Source organism: Lepidochelys kempii, chromosome 9 (genome assembly GCF_965140285.1).
Source record: "Lepidochelys kempii isolate rLepKem1 chromosome 9, rLepKem1.hap1, whole genome shotgun sequence".
NCBI classification, from domain to species: domain Eukaryota; kingdom Metazoa; phylum Chordata; order Testudines; family Cheloniidae; genus Lepidochelys; species Lepidochelys kempii.
In genome coordinates, this window is record NC_136388.1 from 84,698,061 (window position 1) to 84,713,977 (window position 15,917).

At 45.2% G+C, this 15,917-nt stretch overlaps 1 protein-coding gene across 1 annotated transcript in view; it reads left to right on the forward strand.

The window, feature by feature from the left end:
- LOC140916826 (uncharacterized) overlaps positions 1–15,917 on the forward strand; it is a 60,469-nt gene that overhangs the window by 25,650 nt on the left and 18,902 nt on the right. Inside the window, exon 3 of the mRNA XM_078854253.1 lies at positions 1,987–2,098. The gene's annotated coding sequence lies outside the window, so the exon portion shown is untranslated. The remainder of the gene's footprint in view (positions 1–1,986; positions 2,099–15,917) is intronic.

Here is a 15,917-nt window from a genome sequence, read left to right on the forward strand (position 1 = left end):
TCTGCCTCAGTGTTTGCAGAGGAAAGTTTGGAAATGCTAAGCCTAAAGGCTCACAAGTTAGAAGGCAAATAAAAAGAGCCTCATATTTATTATTTTTTAAAATCTCATGATTTGTAAGCCAATCTCATGATTTGTGGGCCTGACTCATGATTTTTGAATGCTTGGGGTTGGTAATACCGTAATGCATTTGTGGAAGGAGGCAGGGTTTAATTTGTGCACTGAACCTTCACTTCCACATTTCCTCCCTTTTGAATGCTTATTCCTGCAACATTAACACTGCATCCATGTAGTTGTTTGCATTTAGACATGAATGTAGATGTGTTTGCTGGGTGATGTGTAGTAATGTGTTTGTGGGCTAGAAGCAACATGCAAGTAACACTTGTAGATGTTTTGTTTTATGAGGTTTGTTTGTTTGGAGACCACGTAGAATAGTTTCCCAGCTACCTAACACCTATTATAGTACATTAGTTCCATCTAATTATGAAAATGAGCTGATTATGGTAAGTGCAGTTTCTCCTGTTGCGTACTTCAGCAAATGGTCAAGGCACTGGAGTTTAGTTTTCAGAACCAAAGGGATTTTACAGACTCCTTTCTTTCTAGCATTTCCTATTATTTTTTAAAAAATATAACATCAGAGAGTGGAAAACTAGAGTTCAATGCCAAAGCAACAAAGCACTAACTTTGGGCCCAGTCTTGCCAAGTTAGTACTTTCAACTTCTTTTACAGTTGAGCTCTGCCATTTGCAGGATTAGCCCCAATCCTACAACTCTTGCTCAAGCAAGTAACTCTTTCCCTTTATTGACATAACAAGGATTGAACCTGGTCTTTACAGAGGCGAAATACCTGATGCTGTATCTGATTCTAAAGTCTGTTATGTAAAGGAAAACACAGAGTCAAGCATCAAAAATTCCCACACAATTGCACTAAAGATATTTTTGTATTAATTTCATGGTGAGTGAGGAGAATAGGTGCTGTATAATACAGAATGATTCTTCCTCTACATCAAATACCTGCTAAGAATAATGGCTATGAAACTCCTCTTGATCAATCCCTCTCTTTCTCATTAAGGTGTTGTAGGATGCCTCTGGGGAGTGAGCTTTCCTTCAGGGTTGCTCTTGTTTTTCCATGCTGATTCACCAAAGATAAGGCACAGCAATATCCACTTTGAGTCTATATTATTACACAGAACCTCTTTAGGGTTTTTGACAGGACAATTATTGAGAAAAATAGGAACATTCACTAGTTTGCCGCATAAGCCTGGGCCTGTGGTAAAATACTTGGGAACCCAACATCAATATTACAGTCAGGACAGAGTTGCACGTTTAGTTTCTCGACTCAAACAATGCTACTTACTTACCAGTTCATTAAAAGGACTCTATGGAGTAAGGTGCCCCCTAGTGGTTATTCGCCCTTTTAAAATATGTATGTCTTGTTCTTGACTCACTATTACGCTAGAAAAATGAATCCATTTTTCTTTTTAATTAGCAATACAATTCTTACTCCTTTAACTCTGGGAGATGTTACCATTCCTCAGAAATGTGAATGCTCTTCTATTTTAGTTAATGGTGATGAGTTCTGATGGTGGGGAGATGCAGATTCACACAGCGTGATGCTGTTTTTCACTGTGAACCCCAGAAGTGGGCCTGATCCCACAAAATGAAGTAAATGGGAGTGGAGGGTGCTCAGCTCCGTGGTTCAGTTTATACTAACTAAAATAGAGAGAGAGTCTCCTGAAAGTCAGCCTGGTGATGGCTCAGTGGGTTAGCTGATGGCCTTTGCCATTTCAGATCATGCTTTAACATCCAGCCATCTATGAAAAGGCAGCGAATCGATAAACTGTTTGGTTCGGTTTAGAGCAGTGCCCCTAGCCATTAGATGCTAGTGGGGCCCAGCCCCAGCAGGCTTTTGTTTATACTGTGGATAGAGCTGGAAAGAGGGTCTTTTGTTTTGTTTTTTAAATTTGTGTCTATTGTCCATTCTCCCCAGGTCCAAGCTGGAGCAGCTGGCTGAGTTGACACTGACTGCTCTGACACTGACTGGCCCTGCCAGGAATGTGTGACAGCAGGACAAGATCCCAGGCAAAGTATTTTGTAGGCAGGTAAGTGGCTAATTCTCTCAAGACCCTTCAGAGCAGGAGCCAGAGAGAAGCCCCATTTCACATCTGAGCACTGTAATGGTCTGCCTATGGCTGGCCGTGCTGGGAAGGGAAGGGCCCAGACTGGACTGTTAACATAACTTCCCTAGTCACTCCCAGGCTAAATAGGGTATGGTAGGAGTGAGTGGCTGGAGTGAATCCCTGAAGCAAAGCCAGGCACAGGAGTGAAGGAGGCAGATGGAGAAGGGGCCTAGACTAAAGTAGCAGAAGGAATAAAGGAGTGAAGGAGGCAGAAGGCAGAGATCAGCAGTGTGGGAAGGAAGAGGGCACAGGAAATGACCTGTTTTCCTGCGCTGGCAGTAAAAAAAGAAAGCAGGTTTAGTGGTAGTTTACTGGGGTGGGGCAGGGAAAAGCCAGTTTTGGACTGCAGCTGCCCCTGAATTAGAGCAGAGTGACAAAGTTTAGATTTGAGTCCAAGTTTCTCAAAAGGATTTTGGGGGGTTTGGTAGGGGGAAGGGGACGGTGGTTGGAGGAAGTTGAGACACAAATCTAAGGGTCTGGCTCAGGTACACCTGTATAGTTGGAAGTGTCTGAAACAAAAAGAGGACTATCCTCCTTAATCTATATCTCATGCACGTTTAGTGACTGGGGCTGTTTCCCCTATCTCAGAATTGGGATGAATCCCACAGTCAGTGCCTCTTCTGCTTGTTCATGCTTTCACAGGAAGAGCTTGCTGATAGTTTTAATTTATACAGTGGTAAGTGAAAGAGGATTTTTTTTAAAAAGTGTACAGTGATTTCTTGATGGCTTACCTGTCTTTGATTTCAGTTAGTCAGGCGAATATGCCTGGGAAATGTCTATCCCAGAGGTCTCTAAACATTAAAATGTTGTCTCAATAAGAAAGCTGCACTGGTTTGATTTAGGGGTTGTCTCTAAGGTGCCGCAAGTACTCCTTTTCTTTTTGCGAATACAGACTAACATGGCTGCTACTCTGAAACAGTTCAGGGCTAGTTGCCTCTGTCCCCTTTTCCGGTCCGTTCTGAGTGAACTGCCTCGTTAAGAGTGTGACATATATTGTATTCTGTCTTTGACTTAATTTTAGATAAATAAAATCATCCACAGCATCACCTTAATGTGAAATCCCTAGCACAACTGAACTATGAAATATTAGCATTAGGTATTTTAGCATACTATAGTGGGTTGCATCTCAGTTTTAAGCCATCCTTTTAAGTTATCCTCAACTACAAGAAGTTGCATTATCATTGGTTACAATTAGAGGCCTGATCTTGCAGTCTTTGCTTATTGGAGTGGCGCTTGCTTACACAAGTGGTCTCATCGAAGTCAGTGGGCTCAGTCCCTGCAACTGAGAGTAGTTCTACTATTACTGGACATGAATCGTTGAAACTGGATAACTATTTTCTTCTGGATACAGCCTAGCCCTGCATTAATGCCTGTAAAAGGCAACTGTAGTCAAATGAAATGCCACCTTCTGCTCCTGAGTCCTGGGCAGTAACATTAAAAACGCTGGGTCAGATTCTTAACTGGTGTAAATTGCTGTAGTTCCATTTAGTTCATTGACTGGAGCTGCCCCACACCAGCTAATACCCTTCCCTATTGTATACTTCACACACATGCATGCACCTAGTTAAGAGCTTTGGGCCTGGTCCCTCAAAGCTTTCGTCACACAAGTCTTCCCTAACATCCATGGAACTACTCCTGGAAGGGCTACTCGTTGGTGTAAAGATTTGCATGATTGGGACCTTGGCTCTGCTCCCATTGAAGTCTAAGGTGAAATTCTTATTTAGATGAGAGCAGAGTGAATGCTTTGTACAATAAATTATTGCCTGATAGCATGGTATGTCTATACTTGATGTAGTAGGTGTCGCAAGGAGGGGCTGTTAGATATAGTCGTGCAAGTTCTTTTTCTTGGCATGTGAGCAAATGTTCAGTCTTGGGAAGAGATGCTGTGTGGGTCCAAGATTTTGTAATGCAAGGTTCTGTGCGCTGGCAGTGGTCCCTGAACAGGGAGCTGTGTGAGCAGCAGAAGAATTTGGTTTCGGATTAGAGTCAGTTCTTTCTCCCTGAGAACTGGGCACTGGTGTTGGACTGAGATATCTAAAACAGGGGGTTGCCCTTCGTGCTCTGTATCAGTTTAATTTCATGTTAGTAAATTGGACAGAATGTTTTCAATAACAGTCCACTCTCCTGAAACTTTTTACTGTATCCCCAAAGTTGCTGCTGCTACTTTTCATCCACCTCCCCCAACGCAAAAAAATTTACAGTGACAACATCTCAGGCTGCTGCTGTTCAGATGGATAGAGATGCCAGCCCTTATTTACTTCATTGGTAATAATCTGATCATCTTTCATTTTGATTTTTCCTGCCAACTTGTTTTGTTCTATAAGAATGAAAGAGGCACAAGCTTTGTTTTTTCAATGAGAATTTTCAGAATTCTTATGTTGCAAAACTTAGAGCTATTTCCACAAAAGGATTTAGGTTCTTAACTGCAACTTTAGGTACCTAAGGGTATGTCTTCACTACCCGCCGGATCAGTGGGCAGCGATCGATCCAGCGGGGATCGATTTATCGCATCTAGTCTAGACGCCATAAATCAACTCCCGAGCGCTCTTGCATCGACTCCTGTACTCCAGCCAGAGGCGCAGGCAGAGTTGACAGGGGAGCGGCAGCAGTCGACTCACCGCGGTGAAGACACAACGGTAAGTCGATCTAAGTACGTTGACTTCAGCTACGTTATTCACGTAGCTAAAGTTGCGTAACTTGGATCCCCCCCGCCCCCAGTGTAGACCAGGGCTAAGTCTAAAATTTAGTTCCTCAACAACCCCCCCGCCCCCGTTCAGCTTTCACCTAACCCTGTAGTGCCTGAATTCCCATGGCACCGAAGTTTCCACCACTAAAATCCCCTAGGAAGCTAAATTTCTGCCAACAGGCCTGGACAAAGCTCCCTAAGGCCTGACACCTCCGAGCAGCATGGCACCTAACAACTCTCGCCTAAGCCCCAGTGGGATGCACAAACGATCTGTCTTGTAGGGCACAATCTGAAAGGCAGACTCTGAGCATGCCTATTGGATCAGGCCCAGAACAAAACAGAGCCTGAAGGAGTGGTGACACTGTTAAATCCTATAGCCAGAGGTGAAAGTAAGCCGGTACGCCCCAGTACAGCATACCGGCAAGAGCCGCTGCGCCATACAGGGGCAGCCCAGCTGGAGCCCCAGGCCCTTTAAATGGCCTCCAGAGCCCTGCTGCTGGAGCCCTGGGGTAGCGGCTGCAGGGCTCCCCTGCTTCTACCGCCCTGTCCTTTAATTAGCCACCGGAGCCCCGCCACCGCTACTCCAGGGGGCTATTTAAAGGACTGGGGCGGTAGAAGCAGAGGAGCCACAGGCCCTTTAAATAGCCCCCAGAGCCCTGGGGTAGCGGGGGCTCCTGGGACTTCTTAAAGGGCCAGGGCTCCAGCTGCCTCTGCTGCCCTGCTCCTTTAAATAGCCGCTGGAGCCCCGCTGCTTCCCCAGGGCTCCAGTGGCTAATTAAAGGATGGGGCAGTAGAAGCAGGGGAGCCTCAGACTCTTTAAATATCCGCCGGAGCCCCAGGCTGCTGCTGCTACCCCAGAGTAGGAGGAGGAAAGGAGGGGCACTTACCTTACAGGGTGGGCTGGGGCTGGCTCTGACCCCCTCAGCCTTGCCCCTTCTGCCCTAGGCCCCGCCCCTTCCAGGGGCCAGAGCTGGCCCCAGCGTACCGGTAAGTCACTCAACTTACTTTCACCCCTGCCTATAGCACAATGGTTAGAGCACTGACCCAGAAAGTGGGAGACCTGGGTTAAAATCCTCACTCTGCCTGATTCAGAGCAGGGACTTAAATCCAGGTCTCTCACCTCCTAGGTGAGTGCACCAGGATGCAAGGTATTTTTGGATGGGTCTCTTAATGTCTCCTGGTGAAGTTGTTCCACTTTATATAAAATACTTAAATGTTGCTTAGGGTATTCCCTGTCCTTTGTAAATAGAATCTGGTAATTTGTGCTTTTTAATTTTATGAAACAGTCCAAAAGTTCCTGCAACCCTTATGTAAAAGTCCACTGTGTATATTATTTAGGGCTTGCATAAATTTATTTCAGTGTTACCAGCCTCCTCCCCCAACAGAATTCACAGTCTTTTTGTAGTGAATGCTATGCTGGTGATGGCCCTCGAGAGCAAGTCTTCTATCCATGTAACAGGATCAGCATGGCCAGAGGCAGGGTGAGCCTGCCCCAGGCTTGCTGGCATGCATCAAACCTTGTCTGCGGGTAGCTATTTCAGTTTGTCTCCACCTCTGAGACAGGATACTATTAATATTAATACTTTGCACCTATATAGGGCCTGTCATCAGTTGGTCTCAAAAAGCACTGCTAACACTCCTGACTCACAGTATTTTGTTCTATCCCCTAGATACTTTTGTACCTTGGTGACTAAGCACCTTAGACAATTCTGTATAGACAGTAATTTTCTCATGGTGAGACTACATAACAACCTTGAAGAAAACCTACTGGGCAGCCTTGCAAAACGGTAAGGAAACCTTCCTACCTGAAGTATCAAATCTACTCTCCCATTCTTGCCATGGGGATTGTGAAAATATGGACAGTTCAATCACCTGCCTATCATAGAATATCAGGGTTGGAAGGGACCTCAGAAGATCATCTAGTCCAACCCCCTGCTCAAAGCAGGACCAATCCCAAATTTTTTCCCCAGATCCCTAAATGGCCCCCTCAAGGATTGAACTCACAACCCTGGGTTTAGCAGGCCAATGCTCAAACCACTGAGCTATCCCTCCCTCCATATTTACTTACCTAAGGCGAGTGGATGGGTACAGTTGAGCAGCACTGATATCTAGCCAAATCCTACCAGTATCTATGCAGTCAAAGGCTGTTTCAGTCATTTTAACTGGACATGCCCATACTTTCTAAAATGGGAATGTCACTGTTACTTTGACTTTTCAGGCTCCTTTTTTTATTTTGTGGAGAAAACCAGAGACCCATATATACAGGCTTGTGAATGCACAGTTAGTGTGATTATAAATGCAGTCACAGAAGCTATGCAGGCAAATTTACCAGCGAGGCTTCTACCTTGTTGATTTCAAGCAAAATCACTGCTTGTGTGTATGCACACACATGACTGAGCTTTTGGACATATTGCTCTCTTAAAGATTTTTTCCCCTTTAAGTGATTGATAGATATTTCACCTTTAACTCCAACCTAAAAGGTTTTCTGTAAGGGAATTTATACTATGCACCAGCTCCACCTTTGTAATACGCCCCGTTGTCCTCTTTCCTCAAACACAATATTTGAAAATGGAAGCCAAGAACTACTGTAGCGAATAAATGTAAAATCCTGCAGCAGGTGGCAGCACAGATGCTGTTTAATTTCAGCCCACTCTGCCATTTTGACTGTGTAGAGGGAAGTGGGACATGACACTCTCTCAATCCCTGTAGTATAATTAATGCCACCAGACAACTCTTTCCTCCTTGCTTTCTTTGAAACAAGTGTCTTTTTGGCTGGTTGGCAAAGAAGCCTGAAGCACCCCATTGCTGACGGTTAACATGCCACTGCCATCAATGCCAGAATTTCTTTTCTTGAGGTGGGCTGGGAAGGCAAACAGTTAGGGATAATGCTCACAAGGCAGCCAGGAAACAATTTGGGCCACATCTGACATAGCAGTGGAGTGTTGCATATGTAAGCACAAGCTGAGGGCAGGCTGTGCAGGGAAATGTGACCAAGTAGCAGCATGAGGCTTGAGCATGTAGCTATGCACTTCGGTTACATTCTTATTGCTTCTTTTGGGCCCTGTTTTTCTCTCTCCTCCTAGTTAACCTTTCATCTGTTCTTCTCCTGCTGCTCCTCCTGTCTCGCTTTTTCTCACAAAGGCCTTGTCTACACTGGCACTTCACAGTGCTGCAACTTTCTCGCTCAGGGGTGTGAAAAAACACGCCCCTTAGTGCTGCAAGCTCTGGGAGCTACCCCCCTCATGGATGTGGGTTTTTTATAGCACTGGGAGAACTCTCCCCCAGTGCTGGTGCTGCGACTACAGAGCCACATTGCTAGTGAAGACGTGCCCTAAGGAAGTCTTGGTGAGGCAAGCCATTGATAAATACACCAACTGTTATTCTAAGGCAGTTTCTTCAGCTGCTGAATACACCAGCTCTGTCTTGTGGGGAGTGAATGCCCGTATGCCAGGGGTTCTCAAACTGGGGGTCGGGACCCTTGAGGGAGTCGCTAGGTTATTTCATGGAGGGGTTGCGAGCTGCCAGCCTCCACCCCAAACCCCACTTTTCCTCCAGCATTTATAATGGTGTTAAATATATAAAAAAAAAATTTTAATTTATAAGGGGGGGGTCACACTCAGAGGCTTGCTATGTAAAAGGGGTCACCAGTACAAAAGTTTGAGCAGCACTGCCCTATGCACACCAGCACTGAGACAAATAGCAACGCCCATCAGGCTTCCTCACACTCCTTAATGGCATGTGTACAATGCTGACAGATTCTGTCAGCAATCTAGGATTTCTCAGATTACAGCTGCATAGCAGCCTTAAAGAGGTGCACCATTTCAGTGAACCAATATGTCTTTTGGGATCAATAGACCAGATAATTTTCTTGGCTATTTGCAAGTAAAGGAAAGGATGGTTACTGATCTGAGCACAGGAGTAGAACTAGGAATGTAGGCGTTCTAATGCAAAATCTGGAATTTATTTCCTTTGTGACTTTGCACAAGTTGCCACCTTCATTTTCAGAAATGGCCTCTGATTGTAAATGCCCCAATTTTGGGGTGCATGGCATGAGATGTTGTGGGCCTGATTCTCAGAGTGGCTGAGAACCCACAACTAGAGTTTAAATCAATCAAAATTCAGGTGCTCTGAAAATCAAGCTCTCTCAAGCTGGACAGTCAAAACCTGAGACACCTAAAATTCGGAGGTCACTTTAAGATGTTGACCTCATCCTCTCTTGATCAGTTTCCTCATCTGTAGAGCAGGGAGAAAAATCCTGTCCTATTGATGGAGATACAGTGAGAATTAGTTGATGTTTGTACAGCACTTTGTAGTTGTACAGTAGTAAGTAATTTTATTATTTCCTGGGAATGGCAGATACTTTATTCTTGTCCCAATAAACCTCAATATTCATCTTTTTAAAACCAAACAGCCTGCATTACAGAAATTTCAGTATGAAGCTAAAGTATCACTTAACAGCCAAGAGCACTATTTACAACTATAGATTTAGGAGATTATCAGAATTAGCATTACTTTAGACTTCCTATGGTGCTGAACAGGGCTTGCTTGTATTAAACTTATTAATCCAGTATTAAGAGGAATTTCCACTAAGTTACATTGTGAAACAATAATTAGTCTGAAGTCAAAATCTGGCTAATCAGTTTAAAACTGTGTAAATCTTCTGTTTATCACACGTTTCTTTCCCTACCATTCTTCCTAAACTATCTTGCACTGGTGCCAAGACCTTCTACAACATATGTGCCAGATTAATCTCTAGTGTTGCTCCAGAGAAATCAGTGGAATCATGCTGGGATGAATTTGGCCTTACATATTAATTCATCTTTATTGATAATCCTCAAATTAGAGTATGATACTACACCACTGAAAGCAAAGGAGTTAAGTCATTGTCTTCAGTGGGAGACGGATCAAGCATTTAATAAGCATTGGTTTCTGGACACGATAGACCATTCTTTCTTTGTTTCATATGGTACCTTCCTCTGAATTTGTTTGCTCACTTTCTCTTTTATATATAGTTTTTATGGAGCTAAATCCAGAGAGGTGCTGAATGCTTGCAGTTCCCATTGACTTGGCCCATTGTGCTTTGAAGGATAATTTGTTTTTGATCCCGCCCCTCCCTAAGGGGAGAAAATTGGCCAGGAGGTGTTGAGAGGAAATAGAAAATAGAGAGAAAGAAAAAAGGAAGAGTTGTAGAAAAAAAAAAACACAAAAAGGTGTAAAATGGTGAAGAGATGAGACCAGTCGAGGAAAGGGAAGAAATAGGGGTGTTTACTTTTCAGACTTATTTTTGTAAATAACTTTGGACCTCTAAAGGGAACCTGCTGCTACATTCACTGTTCACTTGAAACACCTGCCCTTGGCATTTGGGGCTACTCACAGGAGTAAGGTGAGGAGTATTTGGTCCATGAGGGGCCTGATCTAACTCCTATGGAAGTTAACTTGCATGGGAGTTGAGTCAGGCCCTATAAGACATGGAAAGCCATTGGCTTTCCAAAAAATTATATGCAAAGGCTGCAGCACACAAATAACTAACCAGACAACAATATAAACACCACATCTCACTTTTAAAACATTTTTAGAACTTTAAAACAAAATCCAATTAGTTTTTTCAAACAAATGCCTTTGTAATTCCAACTTTCAGGTCAGATAGACACGTATAGATAGCCATACACACAGCTAAGCAACAACAATGATATATAATGGAAATTTTGAAAGGTCCTTAATGTTAGCACCATAAGTGGGTAGTGTTATAAGTCAAATAACAAACACTGAATGCAATAAAACAAAATAGGGAGAAATTAAAACCTGACTGCTAAGTGTATTTCCACTTGTCTTGATGTAAGAAACACTGATCCCCTGTTTTTCTAGCTATTTTGAAATAATGGTCCCCATTTCTGTCTTTTTTCAGTCTCCTCGACCAGAATTCATTATAGTAACATACAAACACAACTGCTGTCAATTTAAATTCATCCAGAGTACTGTCTGGAAAATATGCTTCACTTGTTTTTGGTCAAAGGGCTAATAGTCAGTATTTACACTTTGCAAGGAGTTAAAGTCCCACAATAGATAAGTTGGAAGTAATAATGCTACATTCAGGGTTGATAGTGGAAATGGTGGAGTCAGGTTACTCTTGCTTAAGGGATCTATTTCCTTCTCTGTCATCACTGACAACTCTGTCTTTCCAGTACTCCGGACTCACAACTTGCATCATCTCTGACTCCTTCTCATTTCATGCCAAGTTTCTGACTAATTCCTGTCTGTCCCTCCCCCAGTCTCCCTCTTTAGTACCACCAGATTCCATTCCTTATCCTCATTGTCCCCACTGCTTAAACCAGGGATGGGCAAACTTTTTGGCGTGAGGAACACAGCTGGGTATGGAAATAGCATGGAGGGCCATGAATGCTCATGAAATTGGAGGTTAGGGTATGAGGGCTGTGGTGGGGAGTGCAGGCTCTGGGGTGGGGCCAGAAATGAGGAGTTTAGTGTGTGGGAGGGGGCTCCATGCTGGTGCGGGGGGAGGGCTCTGGCTGAGGGTGTAGGCTCTGGGATGGGGCTGGGAATGAGAGGTTTGGGGTGCAGGAGGGTGCTCCAGGATGGGATTGAGGGGTTTGGAGGGCGAGAGGGGGGGGGGATCAGGGCTGGAGCAGGGGGACAGGCTCCAGGCAGTGCTTACCTCAAGCAGCTCCTGGAAGCAGCGGCACGTCCCCCTTTCCAGCTCCTATGTGGAGGCCCGGCCAGGTGGCTCTGCATGCTGCCCTGTCTGCAGGTGCCACCCTGCAGCTCCATTGGCTGTGGTTCCAAGCCAATGGGAGCTGTGGGGGCGGAACTTGGGGCAAGGGCAGTGTGCGGAGCCCCCCTCCCCAGCTGTCCCTATGCGTAGGAGCCGGAGATGGAGGGAAGAGATGCTGCTGCTTCTGGGAGCCACACAGAAAGCTCCCGACCCCACTCCTTGGCGGCTGAAGCGCCAGAGTGGGGCAAGCCTACGGCCCTGCTCCCCAGCAGGAGCTCCGGGGCTGGATTAAAAGGCCTGATGGGCCGGAAGTGGCCTGTGGTTTCCCCACCCCTGGCTTAAATCCTTGTCCAAGTTTTGGTAGGTTACTGCAACCTTCTCTTGGCTGCCTCCCATCTCAGCCTTTTCAAAACACCACTTCCTGGCCTCCTGCGACAACCACATCAACCTCTTCCTTGGCTTCCTGTTTATTATCCCCTCATTGGGGAGGAGTACAGAAATTGGTTTTAAGAGCCCTTTATGTTGAAAAAATGGCTTCATTGTGTGGAAGGGTGCAGGGTTAATTCGATTTAATGCTGCTAAATCCGACAAACTTGTAGTGTAGACCAGGCCTTATTAAAATTTGATTTCTGTCTTCTCACCGTCAAGAAACTGTGAGACTTCCTTCATACACTCAGTTCTTGGAACAGTCTCCCTGCCTCTTAAGCACCCACTCTGTGGTCCCCGCACTCTGACAGGAATTCTTCCTGCCACATTCTCTTCCCTAATGATCTCTCCACATCTTCCCAGAGTTGAAATGTGGTCCTAGAGTTGAAATGTGGCCTTGCTTTTGGGACATGGCTATATCTTACTCTTGGTTTGTGTCACAGCCCTGGTAAAGCTCTCCTGCTCACTCACCAGGCTGCTCTGTGTGGGCCCCCAAGTACTAGGCCTGTGTGTTTTTAAGCTTTAACAGTTTGGGTAGGCTCCAGCATTCTCTTTTTTTGGCCTCTCTGGCACAGTTGCTGGGCACAGACTCTGTTACCCCTTCACAAAAAAGGGACCTCACATAGGGTGATCAAGTGTCCGGTTTTCGACCAGAACACCCAGTCGAAAAGGGAACCTGGCGGCTCCAGTCAGCACTGCTGGCTGGGCCATTAAAGGCACCGTGCTTTAATGGGGCACCGTGCTGGGGCACCGTGCTGCACTCGGGAAGCAGCCAGCAGGTCTGGTTCCTTGGTGGGGGGGCCACAGGGCTCCACATGCGGCCTCCAGCCTGAGCACCAGCTCCGCAGTCCCAGAGGCTCTGTTCCCAAAAGAACAGGATACCACAGCTTCCCAGCTACACGGCAGAGCACAGCTTCACTTAACACATAACACTTAGATTTGTTCATAGAGAAAGCAAGTCTTTTTATTTAATAAAGAGCAGAGATTCAAATGACAGCATGTAGAAATATTGGAAACAAAGGGTTACATGTAAAATAAAATAAAAAACTCATACTAGAGCCTAAACTTAACTAATAGGACATTGTTATGTCACAAGAGCGAAAGCTCAGCCAAAATCCTTCCAGCATATGACAGCTAGGTGTGTTTGTGAAATTCTGTTTATGAAGCAACTCCCCATCATCTTACTTCTGGGTGAAAGATACCAGGCTGTCCTTTAGCAACCAAGGATATATCAAAACAATCCTTTGACCATTACCCGTAAACTTGACTCACTCCTGCTGTTGTCCTTCCTGTAGATTTTGCAATCTTGATTAGCCGGTGGCTTAGTATAGAAATAGGCTTCCATTGTAAATTATTCCATATTAAATTTTGATATAACTAGGCAATAAATGTCTGCCTGTCTGAAAGGAACACGTTTCACTCCAGGTGACCTGCTTTAACTCACACACTTTAGGAATATAATTTCCAACATAAGTACATAAATCTTTAAATATCTGTAATATTAAATATTTCACAGTGATTATGATGACCAGTGTGTTACTGGCTCTCAGTAAAGACCTTACATGCCACCCTTTAGTCAATTTTTTAAACTGACCCAGGGGATCCCTGTAAATCTCTATGTACACCCTGTGTCCTCTGTCCATCAGTATCAAGAGGTTCCAGGGTCACACTTACTCTCTACTTTGTTTAGCACAAGAAACATACATATCCTGACAAAACAATAAAACACTTACATTCATTTCCCTGCCTTAGTTTCCTAACCCTCTTGAACGTTCTTTGAGCTGAGGCTCCCTCTCCCTCTGCCCTCCTGTACATGGCTTACCCTCCAGAACATGGAGTCTTCTTTCACTCCTGCAGCCAGCTTTCTGCTTCTGGTCTCTTCTCCCTCAAGACAGCTGATAAGAGGGACCCTTTCTTTTACAACCTCCAGTCCCATTTGTCAGATGATCCTGGTGAGCCTCACCAGATAATCCATTGCTTAGTTACCAACCCACCTAGGCAGACTGGTTCGTCTAGGTGGTACACAACTCTTTGTCTAAAGATGCTTCCATGTGAACAGAGAACAATCAAGGTTTAATGATTCTCCATTGTTACCTATGTGTCACCTCCCCTTGGAATTTAAGTCCCACCTGGAGGTGAAAACAGAGAAAGTAGCAAGCCCTACATGCTAAATAGAGTTTGCAGTCTGACATAGATATATAGAGAGTTCCCGTCCCAATATCAAACAGATCGCCCAAATCGTCAGTTTGTAAAGTGCTGTGCAAATTAATTGTACATGAATGATTTTTATTTGTATTAATTATAATACACATATCCCTCATGAACATTAGTGGGGGTTATGCTCACATCAAGAGAAGACATGGGGACAGATTTCAAACTTGTGGACACTAGTTTAAACCAGAGTAATTTATCTGACTTCCTTGGAATTATTCCAGACTTTTTATTCTCATTTACTTAGGTGTATCTGTCTCTAGACCCTCTATGATGATTTGGGGAACTGATATATGACTTACAAATTCTGGTTGATATTATGACGTTATTCTGCAGTTGTTGCTGTGAAAATTGCTATATCATGAATACCTCTCTGTATCCACCAATGGTGGCAAACTTTTAAGCATGTACTGCCCAGACCAGAAATCACAGCCAATCATTAAGGATTCTCAGCTCCTGAATAGCCCTTATCTGGGAGAACAAAAGAGTAACTACATCCTACAGTTCTTTCCAGCTTCCCTCAAAAGGAGACTGGGGGATTGGGATCAGGGTTGGAGAGTGAATAGTTCCCAAGCAGGACTGTGACAGGATACAACTCACACCTCCTGCTGGTCATCTTGCAGATCAGCTCCACAGGTTGGTACACTGACTCTTGGTAATGTCTCACCCACTGTCACTTCTGCTCCTGGACCTGTGTCACTCCAAGATCTGCAGCATCCTCTTCAGGACACAGCCCTCTAGCTGTGCTACACACTGTGCTCCCCCCCTTCCAGGGAACAGCACTGCAGTCTGACAATCCTGCCACTTCCTCAGGGGCAAGTGGCAGGGGGATCTGGGCCCACTACTCTGGGTCCTGGCCCAGGGACCCTGTAGATGGCAGCCACATGCTGCATCCCTTCCAACCTCTCAGTCTGTTTCCCTGTGCCACTTCCCCGCAGCCCCAGCACCTTCTTTGCCCTTGCCTCAGGGTGTTGGCCTACAACTCCCAGCCACAAGCCAGGGGCTCTTCCCTAGTACCCCTGGTCCCTGGCACTGCTTTGTCCAGGGTGCACACATTCTCCCACCTGCAAGGCAGCCAGTCCTCCCTCCTTGAGCTCCAGGGTGCAACTGAAGCTGCTTTGCCCTGTAGCCCTTCTTATATGGGCCTGCCCAGCCCTGATTGGCTGCTCCTCGCAGACCCTCTCTAATTGGCTGCCTCCTGCACAGCCTCCCTAGAGCGCTATTACTTCTTATGGGCCAGTGTGGGGCAGACTCCCCATCAGACGGACAAAGAGACAGAGGTGACAGAGCAGGAGGTTATAAAATAACTTGTAGGGGAAGGCTCAGGAAAACACCCAGGAAATTTGGTCAGGAGAGGAGAAGGGGACAAACCGGCCAAGGTGAGAGGAGACAAGCAGTGGGGAGAAGGCATGCACTGTGAACAGAAAGACACTGGACGGCCTCAGATGACTCTGTCCTGAGTCCAGAGAATGTTCAGGAGTGGCAATGAAATAGAGACAGGGAAACGTATGTAGGGTTTAGTATTTCTGCGTACATCAGCATTTTTCTCTTGCTATTAAAGAAAGAGTAATGGTGGTTGAGAATATTGTGCACGGTCTGTCTTTATGTGTGTTAAGCATCTAAACCTATCACATGCCTCCTTAAGAAGGTAAACTAGAAGGCTCATGCCTTTGGGTGGAGTTCTGGGAGAG